Below are 12,068 nucleotides of genomic sequence, written 5' to 3' on the forward strand. Positions count from 1 at the left end.
TACAGAGTTCAGTTTTTTTTTTTCTACTAGCATTTTTTCCATTGTGTGTATTATTTTCCTAATTTTGTTTCTTTCCCTTGTTTGGATAAGAATTCTTCCCATTGCTATAACTGTGGAATGTACCCAAAATGCTTTTCACCTTTTGTTTGTTTGTTTGTTATAGTAAGATTTTTAATATTCAGGTTATAAATAGATTTTAACTTTATAATATAAAATGTTGGTTGGGTAAAGGAGTAAAACCTTCCAAGGCATAGTTTATCATCTGGGTAGTGTGATGTTTAAAAAGTTAGAGAGACATACTTTCTGGCTAATTTAATCATCGTATTAATAAGGAGAGCATGTTTATAAGTAAAAGGAGGTCAGTGGCCCTCTCAAAGGGCGGGCAAAGATCCCTCCATGGCAGTGGATTCATATTTTATGTGCTCTTGGAAGAGAAGGGGTTACTGAGGGTGGCAATGAACTATTAATGAGGAAATGAATGTTATAATAAGGGGCTGGGATATATTCAATGAGGGTCTTGGAACTATGTAACTTGGATCAAGACTTATAAGTTTCCATATCACCTGTCTTACAAAAGGGAGAATCAACATTTTCCCAAACTTGTCTGAGTAAACTTTCTGATTAGATCTTAGCCTGGGTAAATATTTGAGAAATATTTTCCACACTGATTGATTTCTGGGTGAAGAAGTAGAAAAAGGGGAAAAACTTCTTTCTCATTCAATAATTAGTTATTAATATAATAGGGACATAATTATTTCTCTCAGTAGCAAGTTAGTTTTTGAGGATATTGATATATTGACAAAGGGGAGAAATATTGTTAGGAGACTGATTTGGAATTGTTCCTATTAAAACTTGCATTTCTGTGACACTTAGGATGTCATTAATAAGTCCTTTATTTTGTTTTTATCTCCTTTATCTTTGGAATTTGGGGAGAGCTTTAACTTTTAAGACTCCCCTCCTCTCTCCTATTCAGTTAAAATCCCTGTCAATGTAACAGATTTCTTCCTAGTTCTTCCTTCTGTAATCAAACAGAAAAGTCTGATTTCTTGTACACTAATTGATAATCCTTCAAATTATGGAAGATGCATGTTTTCAAATGCTTCAAAATTCAGAATGTTAGGGAAACCTGAAGGGTTAGTACAACATTGGACAAAATCAGGATTGAGAAAATCAGTGTTTTCTTTAAGTATCCTGCATATGATGCCTTGATGGAATGTCATTGCCTTCTGGTTGAACACATCACATACATTGCAGCTGCTAAGGAAACCAGTTCAATAACCAATTAAATGTGTAAAGGGAATTTAGCTACAAGGATGCAATTATGCAAAAGAAAGGCTGACTAAAAGGAAATATTCAGAAACAGGACTTCTTTTTCAGTACCATTGTTCTCTTAAAAAATGAAACATCTAATGTCAGTGTTCAGACCTCATTGCCTAAAATAATCATTTCTATATTGACCCGAAAGCCTAAAGGCATGTGTACAACAATGTGATATATGATGTTATAGAATATTATTTCACTTGGCTGGAGGGGAGATATGCAATGCGTAAAGTATGAAACAAGCCTCTTAGGAACTGTTCCCTTGATGCTACATGACGTTCCCCCTGTTATTATGAAACTACTCCTCTAATTTGGAGTATTGTTGGCAAGCCCTTTTAATGCACCATCAACATTGGATAACAGTTCTTAAAAAAAAAAAAAATCACTCCTGAGATGTTTACTTTAGATGTCATGTTAAATGTAGTGCACCAAGAGACCATATGCTCTGGTATTGTATAACTTTTTTAGGCTGGTATCACTGTTAAATGACTATGGTAGATGTAATTCAATATATACAATTAAAAAAAAACACTTAAATGTATAAATAAGAGACATATTCAGGGAATGTCAGTGCCACAATGAAATAAACCCCCTTAAATTTATGACTCTGTGGGGCAAATACAATACAAAGTTAGTGTAAATCAGAAAAAAAATAAACTTGTGGAAGATGTATTTTGAATTCCAATTCAGGCTTTTTTAAAAAATGGGCTTTGAGGGGCAGCTAGATGGCACAGTATTTAAGCACCGGCCCTGGATTCAGGAGTACCTGAGTTCAAATGCGGCCTCAGACACTTGACACATACTAGCTGTGTGACCCTGGGCAAGTCACTTAACCCCCATTGCCTGAGAAAAGCAAAAAACAAAACAAAACAAAACAGAACAAAACAAAACAAAACAAAACAAAATGGGCTTTGTTCTTGAGTCATTTTTCATTTGTGTTTGCCTCTTTATGACATCATTTGGATTTTTCTTTGCCATTTCTTTAAGCTCATTTTACAGATAAAGGAACTGAGGCAAACATGGTTTAGTGGTTTGACCAGGGTCACACAGCTAGTAAGTGACTGGATTTGAACCCCAGGAAGGTAAGACTTCCAGACTCCAGGCCTGCTTTTCTATCTCCTATGCCAACTAACTGCTCATAGACACTGAAGTAACTTCCTATTTCCTTCTCCAGCTCATTTTACAGATGAGGGAACTGAGGCAAACAGGGTTTAGTGATTTGTCCAGGGTCACACACTTTAGATTTGAACTCAGGTCTTGTATTCTATCAACTGCTTCACCTAGTTACCCTTTAAAATTAAGATAAGCCTTCCTGATTCCAAACCCAATGCTCTATCAACTACTCTACTTAGTTGCCCTGGTGGTTTTCAGTTCTTTTCAGTTGTGTTTGACTCTTCATGAACCCATTTGGGATTTCTTGACAGACATATTAGAGTGGTATGATACTTCATTCTCCAGCTTTATTTTACAGATAAGGAACTGATGCAATCAGGGTTAAGTGACTTCCTCAGGGTCATATGGCTACTAAGTGTTTGAAGCTAGATTTGAATTCAGGTCCTCTGGACTAAAAGGCCATCTTTCTATACACTGAACCACCTACCTGCCCTGTTTTCAGAGGACCAGATTGATTTTTAGGTTTGCCAGGATTCATCTGCAGTGTTATTCTTTGGACAATGCCACCTAACCCTCCCCCTTTTCCAATAACACTAAAAATTTAAAGATAGTAAAGAAGAACATAATTTTATAACTTTTTAATATCACCCATTGAAGAATCATTTATCATTGACTACCCATTGTACATTTTGAACCTGATGTCACAGAGCCCTCTCAAACTCCAAATGTCCAAAACAGAACTCATTGTGTTTCCCCTCAACTTCAACCCCCTTTTAAACCATCACCATCCTTTGAGAAATCCAGTTCATTAATTTTTTTATTCTTGATTCTTCGTACTTTCTCACCGTATATATACAATCACTTGCCAAGTTTTGCTATATACAACACTTTTCATATCTCAGTATTTCTCTCTATTCACATCCCCTTATTCAGGCCCTCATAACTTCTTACCTAGATTAATGTAATGCCCTCCAAATTGGTCTCCCTGACTCAAGTCTCTCCCCACTTCAATTCATCCTCCACACAGCAAAGCAATTTTCCGTATGTGTAGATCTGACCATGTCATTCTCCTATGCAATACATTTTAGTAGCTCCCTGTTGCCTCTAGGATAACATATGGAGTCCTTTGTTTGGCTTTTAAAACCATTCACCACTTTCCAGCTTCATTATACAGAAGTCCTCTCCTATACTTGTTCAGTTGTTTCAGTTGTGTCTGACTTCTTGATCAGATTTGGTGTTTTCTTGGCAAAGATACTGGAATGTTGCCATTTCTTTCTCTAGCTCAGTTTACAGTGGAGGAAACTGAGGCAAAGAGGGATAAATGATTTGCCCAGGATTACACATGTAGTAAGTGCCTGAGGCTGGATTTGAATTTATGAAGATGAGTCTTCCTAATAGCAAGTCCAGTGCTCCATCCACTTTACCACCTAGCTGCCTTATCCAGCTAAGCTTTCCCTTCTTTCTATTATTCAATCACAGCACTTCAATTCTCTAACTCCACTTTTTTTTTGGTTAGCCAACCTAATGACTGGAATGCAGTCCTTTCTCACCTAATTTTCATGGAAACCATTTTCTTCAAAATATTGTTCAAATACCACCTTCTCCATGAATACTTTCCTGATACTCTTGTTCCAATTATTAGTGTCCTCCCTCTTTGGCTTATCTGTATTTGGTTTCCCTGTATTATTTGGTTTATGTCAAGTCTATAATTACTTACAGCAAATATATGTATTCTCCTTCTCCAGAATATCAGCTTCCTGAGAATAAAGATCATTTCATGATTCTACGTTTTTGTATCAACAACATTTAGCAAAATTCCTGGCATAAAGTTGGTACTTATTAAAATTCCATTGATTGATTGAATAATATGCTCATAGCTTATATTTATGTTTCTTAAAACCCAAGTGTTTTTTATAGAAAGAGTGGTATCCATATGTCCTCCATTAATCTATTAATCCATTAATCTCCATTAATTAGTGTAAGGGCATGATGCAGTTTTAAAAGTATGATGTAAGTCTTCTTGTGTGTATGTGTGAGGCAATTGGGGTTAAGTGTCTTGTCCAGGGTCATACAGCCAGTAAGTGTCAAGTGTCTGAGGCCAGATTTGAACTTGGGTCCTCATGAAGCCAGGGCCGGTGCTCTATCCACTGCGCCACCTAGCTGCCCTGATGTAAGTCTTAAAAAGGACTGACCTTTGTTTCAGGAGAAAAAAACAACAACTTAACATCCTTTAAAAACACTATTTAATGAATTCCATCTTATAATCTCTTTATAAGGTTTGAACTTTTTGTATTGATTCAAGAAGAGGATAGCTGATTAACTAGTCAAACAAGCAAACCCTCCTTCTAAGTGCTTTCAATAGCTGCTGGAATTTTGGCATTGAGCCAGTTAAGGAGTAGGTTAGTACAATGGAGAAGACTCTAAGTTCAGGATCTAAAAATTCCAGTTCAAGAATTAGAGCAAAGACTTTTAAAAAAGCACTCTTTGAACGTCTCTATTTCTCTCTCTGTCTCTGTTTCTGTCTCTGTCTTTGTCTTTCTCTGTCTCTGTCTCTCCTTCTTTCACCCCCCTTTTATTGATCATGATTTTAGAGAGACTAGAGCAGTAGGAGACAAAACATCCTGTTAAGAGCAGTGAGATATCAAGGACAAAATGATGCAGAAAGACAGTAACTCCAGGAAGGGACAGTCTTAAGGACTATGAAGCTTTGAACTATAGGAGAATGTTGTCTAAAAATTCAAGACTTATGGGCTGTAAAGTACAAGGAGTTAGGGGCAGCTAGGTGGCGCAGTGGATAGAGCACTGGCCCTGGATTCAGGAGGACCTGAATTCAAATCTGGCCTCAGACACTTAATACTTACTAGCTGTGTGACCCTGGGCAAGTCACTTAACCCCAATTGCCTCACCAAAAAAAAAAAAAATATATATATATATATGTATATATGTGTGTGTGTGTGTATATATATATATATATATATATATATATATATATATATATATATATATATATATATATATATATATATATATATATATATATATAAGGAATTGTGAGTTAACTGTAAAGAATTCATTGTTATTTGAGGTTTTTATGCCTGAGTGCACACTGGCCTGGGGCTCCACAGGCTGTGCGGTGCTCCACCCACTGGTTGTAGCCCTTGCCAGGGCTCTGTCACCTCAAGTCATCACCACTCGCGGACACCTACTTGGGCCTGGCAAATTTATAATGATTGGAATCTTAGTGAGGGCAGTCATGTGACTGTCAGAGCAGCCATCCCATTGGCTGGGACTGTGTGGCGTGTTGCTGGGTTTGGGGAGGAGAATTGGGCATTCTAGGTGGAAGCTGGAAAGCGACAGGCGTTCTGCTGCGTATTTTCAGCTGATTCCTGGGCAGTGGTATTTTTCAGGTATTATACTTTCCCTTTCCCCATTTTTATTCCCTTTCCCTTGATCCTACTGAACCTGTTTGTGTGTGTGTGTTTTTTTTTTAAAGTTCGTTCTTGTTAAAATAAATCTTGTTCTGTTTTGAGGGAGGCTTCCGGTTTCCTTCCTTGCCCCAATATTGCTGTGAGCCGCTTAGCTAGCAATCCCCAATTAAAAATTGGTCCCCGAATAACCCTTTTCTACACATGTATCCTACTTGTATGCCTTACTATTGTTTTCACTCTTCCTATGAATCTTTATGTATTATGGAATTTTTCCCAGGTTTGGGGGAAAGGGCAAATGTTTTGTATCAAATGTTACCATATTTTAGTAAATTCCTTTGCTAAAGGCAAATGGAGTCACATGATTGAGAAGCATACCACTGGGGCTTATAAGGGACAGTACTAGAAAAGTAGCCAGTCACGTTTGCTCCTGAGATTAAGTAAAGTAGTAGTCAATTTTCCTCTGACTATCAGAGAGATATAACACATACATTATTTTTCTTACAGATATTTCCCATCCCCATATTTGCTTCATACCACATGATTTATATCTCATAAACAATTCATATCCTGTCTGGATGCCTTTCTACTGACTGTCCTCCATACCTGGGATGTTCTTCTTTACCACTGTCCCTTAGAATCTTCAGTTTCCTTCAAAACTCAGTTCAAGCATCTCTTCCTGCAGATCACCCTAGGTTAAAGCACCCCTTTCCCTGATCTGTCTTTTATTCATTTAATATAATTTTTTATACATAGACATGCTTACATCCATATACATGTATCTGGTGTCTTTTCTTTTCATCTATAAGCTCCCTGAAGGTAATACTTTTTTTTTTCTTTTTTGTATCTGTATCATCAGCCCTTAGCAAAGTGCCTGGCACATAGACATTTAATAAATTCCTGTTGTTCACCAAACTCAAACATCCTTGTGAGCAAGGTAAAATAAATGGTGGTATTACCCTTTTAGAGATGAGGATGCAGGCTCAGAGAGGCTGAGCAATTGATGAAATAATATCAAAGTGATTTTTTTTATTTAAGAAGAAAGGAAAGGAAGTAAGCAAGCATTTATTAAGTACCTAATATGAACCAGGTACTATACCAAAGGCTTTAAAAATATGGTCATTTGATCTTCATAGCAACCCTGGAAGATAAGTGCATTTTATAGAAGAGGAAACTAAGGCATACAGAGTTTAAGTGACTTGGCCAGTGTTTCATAGCTAATAATGAGGTCTTTCTGACTCCAGGCCCTATGTCCTATCCATTATATCACCTAGCATACTCTGGTGTGGAATTGGTACTCAGGTTTATAATTATTGTTGGCAGGGCTTAGGGGTGGGCTTGAAATGCTGAGTTCATTGATGTGTGGGACCAATGTGGATCAGAGACTATTGTGCAAGTTAGTATTTCAAAGAATAGCTTGGGGCGCTGAATGTGTCCAATTACGCAGACAAAATGTGACAGAGGTTAGACTTAAACTCAAATCTTCCTGACTCCAAGGCCAAGCTCACTATCACATGACACTGGTTCTTCTTTATTTTATATGATAATATGAATTATGAGATAGAGAATCCAGCTCAAAGACAAGAAAAACCTGTTTCTGCCACACTGGTTGTGTGACCTAGGAAAATCACTTAATATTACAGTGCTTTATGTAATTCTTTTAGATATAAGTTGAAAAGAAAGTGCTGAACTCTGTTAATAGAGAAAATTTCTTCCTCTGGGAACTCCCCATACTAATGAAGTCACATGGAGGGTCCATTTTTTGTCCCTATTACTAACATGCAAAAAGGACTATTTATTGCATAGCAAAGAATCAATTTCACACGAAGAGGGAAATCATTAGATAAAATTATAGATATACAAAATAAACAAAAAAAGTTTAATGTTGTTGTAATAGTAGGGAAATTTCTGAGCAGAGGAAACAATGTTTAAGGAGAATGGAGAAGTAGTGGACAGGCAATGACTATAGGACATTTATTTAATCTGGCCTCACTATCTCAGGGTCAAGTCTTTTAGTTCCCCCTATCCCTATGCCATGATGTTTTTTTTGTTTGTTTTTGTTTTTGTTTTTGGTATACAGAGGGGATTGTGGAGTTTCCTTCTCTGCCATTGGCTTGAGTCTTCAATGATGATCTTGTTTCCATCATTTTAGGAATCCTGTAACTAGCACCTTGGTTCCATTTGACTGCTTATCATTGGACCAGTTTTTACAAAGATATATTTACTTAAAAGATATAGCAAGAACAGATAAAGAAACATTTCCCTTGAAACCTCAGGGGTATAATTTCCTTCCTTCCTCTCTACCCCCACTCACTATCTAGGGAATGAGAACTTAGACTCACAGTTTAACTCAGCTCCCACATAGCATAAATTCCAACAAATCCAGGTCCCAAATTCCCCTGGTCTAGTATCCCCAGACCCTTTCTCACTGCTGGACTGACTACAATATATGGCATGGATTTCTGAATTCCCAGATCCTCATGACTTGAGTTCCTAAGTTGGGGATGCTACACTCTGAAACTAGAATGTCAAAAAAAGTATAAAGGGGAAAGGGGAAATTCTGGACATTGTGGTTCCCACCTGTAATCCCTGTAGTAGGATGAGGCTGGTGGATCACAAATTCAGGAATTCTAAGCTACAATAAATAGAACTAAAGCCAATTTGAAGTACACATCACATCTGGCATCAATATGGCAAGTCCTTCAAAAGTGAGGGTCAAGGGGGCATCTAGGTGGTGCAGTGGATAGAGTACTGGCCCTGGATTCAGAAGGACCTGAGTTCGAATTTGGCCTCAGACACTTAACAATTACTAGCTGTGTGACAGTGGGCAAGTCACTTAACCGCAATTGCCTCAGCAAAAAAAAAAAGTGAGGGTCATTAGGAGAAGATTTGGATTACTAATGATAAAGGTATTCAATTTTTACATTGTTTCAATTTTTTATCCAAGGGGTATGACGTTGGTATTGGGGTGGATTGTACAATAATTGGGAAGCCCATACTGAGATAGCCAGAAAGCTCCCAACTACCCTTGATGAATTCAAGTAATCTTGCTCAGAGGAACTATTTGGGGGGTTGTGCTGAAACAATTAGTAGATGTGATTGCTTAGTTCATGGGAATTATATTTAGATGGAGAAAGGGAGAGGCATTACATGTGTGGCGAAGGACAAATGTTGCCCTGTTCTTAAAAAAAGAGGAAGCAATGGAACCAGTAAACTATAAGATTGTGAATTTGACCTCAATCTCTAGGGAAGTGTTTCATCCTCCCAACAACTCTATGAAATAGGTGCTATTATTGTCCCTGTTTGTAGATGAAGAAAGTGGGGATGAGAAAAGTTATGGGACTTGCCTGGAATCCATTAGATTGTAAGTTCCCCATTTTAGATTTTAAACTCTTTTTTGCCTCTTTTTGTACCATCAGTACATAACACAGTGTCTGGTGCATTCTAGGTATTTAATAAATGTTTATTAATTGCTTGGTTGATTGGAGTCCAATAAGTGTTTGAGGCCTGATTGGAACTCATATCCTCTGACTTCAGATCCCATTGTCCTATACACTATACCTTCTTACTACTCTAATAGTCTCTAGGTTTTGGTTTATTTAATTTTGAAACCTCTTTCAAGGTTTTCCTTCTTCTTAGAGAATCTATAATTTGTAAGCTTTAACATACAAGCAGAATATTGGTATGTTACCTTGCAGTATTTAGAAGAACTCGTTATATGTGTCTGGGATCCCTGACCTCTGATTGCCAGTGTCCTTAAGAGCTTTGATGAAGACATTCCATAAGGAAGAAGAAATGACTCAGAAGGAACTTCTTCCAACCTTGTGAGAATGATTTACCATATACATTTATTCTCCTTGTCTCCTTTATTGTTCCTTGTCTCCAAACATGAGATCAACACAGGAGATAACACCTTAACTGGCAAGAACAAACAGAAAACATCTGCTATGTAGTCTTATTCAGAGAAAGGGCATCATAAAATGATAAAAAATGAACTGAAAGGAAAAATCTCCTGGGAAAACCAGTAATAATGTGACTGCCCTGACTCATTGTGTCAGCACCTCCCTAGACCTTTGTCTCATAGTCCCTGCCCTATGAAACAATGGTGGAATCATATGATTATTTTCAACATCAAGGAATTAACATCAGCTAATTTGACCCATTCCTGTTGGCTGATAACAAACACCTCCTATCTAAACCCATATGCAGTTACCCTTTGGGATTAATGGTGCTTCAGAACTTCTCTGATCAGCAGATATGGTGAGTCATGTATGTCCTGGATTTTGTCAAAGTGCAGAGAATCACAGAATGCAATACTTGGAACAATCCTAAGAGATCACTCAGTTCAAGAAGTACATTAACATGATTACAGTTTGTAATTTCACTGGCCCACTGTCAGTCAGCTTCTGCTTGAAGAACTCTGCCTCATAAGGCAGTCCATTATACTTTTGTACTACTCCCATCATTAGAAAGGTTTTCCTTTATTAAATAAATTTACCTCTTTTCAACTTCCAGTATTGCTGCTAACTCTATATTTGGGGGCTAAGCAGATATAGTCTGAAAACTGTTTCATACAACAGGCCTTCAAATATTTGAAGACATTAATGTCAAAATAGCAAATATTTAATAAGCACCTACTTTTTGCAAGAAATCATACTAGATTATAATGATACAAAGAAAAACAAAACAAAACTTTTCTTAGCTTTATATGCAAGTACTACTCCCTAAATCTTCTCTTCTCAACTTCATTCAAGTGATGCTTGAATGACAAGTTCTCTTATCCTCTCATAAATCTGATCTCATGGTTATAGATGAATTCCAACTCCCATGTATCCTTTCCAAAATGCGATTCCAAGAATTCAATACAGGAATCTAGTTCTCATTTCCTTCCAAATTGATAATGGTTCATTAATGACTATTTTCTGGGCCAGTTATTTAACCATTTCTAAAATCACTTACCTATAGCATCACCTAGACCAAATTTTTCCACCTGTAACTTAAGGGTTTTTTTTTTTCAAATACTTGGCTGTGGTTAGCCTTATCTATCAGTTTAATCTCTGATGCAAAAATATAGTTTTGAAATTTTTCTGGTATTAACTATTCTTGAGGAAATCATGGCAGCTTTGAATGATTACTGTTTTCTTTTCCAAATTCCCATAAACCATCCCTTTAGAGAGTGTTCTAGAATTTGGCATGGTATGGGATGGAAAGTGAGCTTATTACACATAAGTTATATATTTGTTTATGAAATCATGATTATTCAATCTAATCCAAACCATCCCCCCCAGAAAACCCCCCACCATTTATTAAGTGCCTACTACATGCCAGGCACTATGCCAAACACTGGGATACAATGAATAAAATTGTAGATAGTCCTTGCTCTCAATGAACTCCCAATCTAATGGGAGGAGAAAATATACAAAAGGAGACAAGAAAGAGAGGGGAGAGACCCAAGGGTATCTAGCATAGGAGAATCTTGTAGAAAAGAGTTGAATCCAGGCAGAACAATTGCCCTAGATAAAAGAACACATTGGGAAGACATTAGTATTCCAACCTTCAGTTTTCCAATCAATCAAACTTGATCTTTATTATTTCAGAGATAAGCACATCATATCTCTCCAATAGATAGGTGGCAGTAGATACATATTGCTAGAAATAGTAGTTATATATTACAATGATTTTACAGATTCAATTTCATTCATTAAATAACTTCTAAAAGTAACTTATTCTTTTATAACTTTACAAACTTTAGTTACAAGAAAGTTGTTTCTAAATAATGAACTTAGGGAAGAAATCTGGGGGAAATTTACATTAATAAATATAATGTTTTATGGAAACAATCTGGCTTCTAATTTTACCATTTAGTAGGGAGAGATGCAATAACATTGATCTCTGATGGTACTGGAAAGGAAAATGATTCCTCATCTTAAATGACAATAGGATCTTAAAAAAAAAAAAAAAGACAAAGATTCTGTGCTGTAAGGATTGGAATGATGCCACCTACTGGACACTTACTGTAGGAAAGCTCCACCATGAGTAGAAGGTGCCTGAGGGCAAGACATGTGGCTTTTCTTTGGCATCAGGAAGTGATGTTTGCTTGTGGGAGGAAGAGGAGGCAAGGCTTTCTTTCACTAGGACTCCCATGGAGAGCAGAGCAGAGCAGGAGAAATGTGCTCTCCCTTTGATAGATAAATCTAGGCCTTTCTCTCT

This window comes from Dromiciops gliroides, chromosome 5 (genome assembly GCF_019393635.1).
Source record: "Dromiciops gliroides isolate mDroGli1 chromosome 5, mDroGli1.pri, whole genome shotgun sequence".
Lineage (NCBI taxonomy): Eukaryota > Metazoa > Chordata > Mammalia > Microbiotheria > Microbiotheriidae > Dromiciops > Dromiciops gliroides.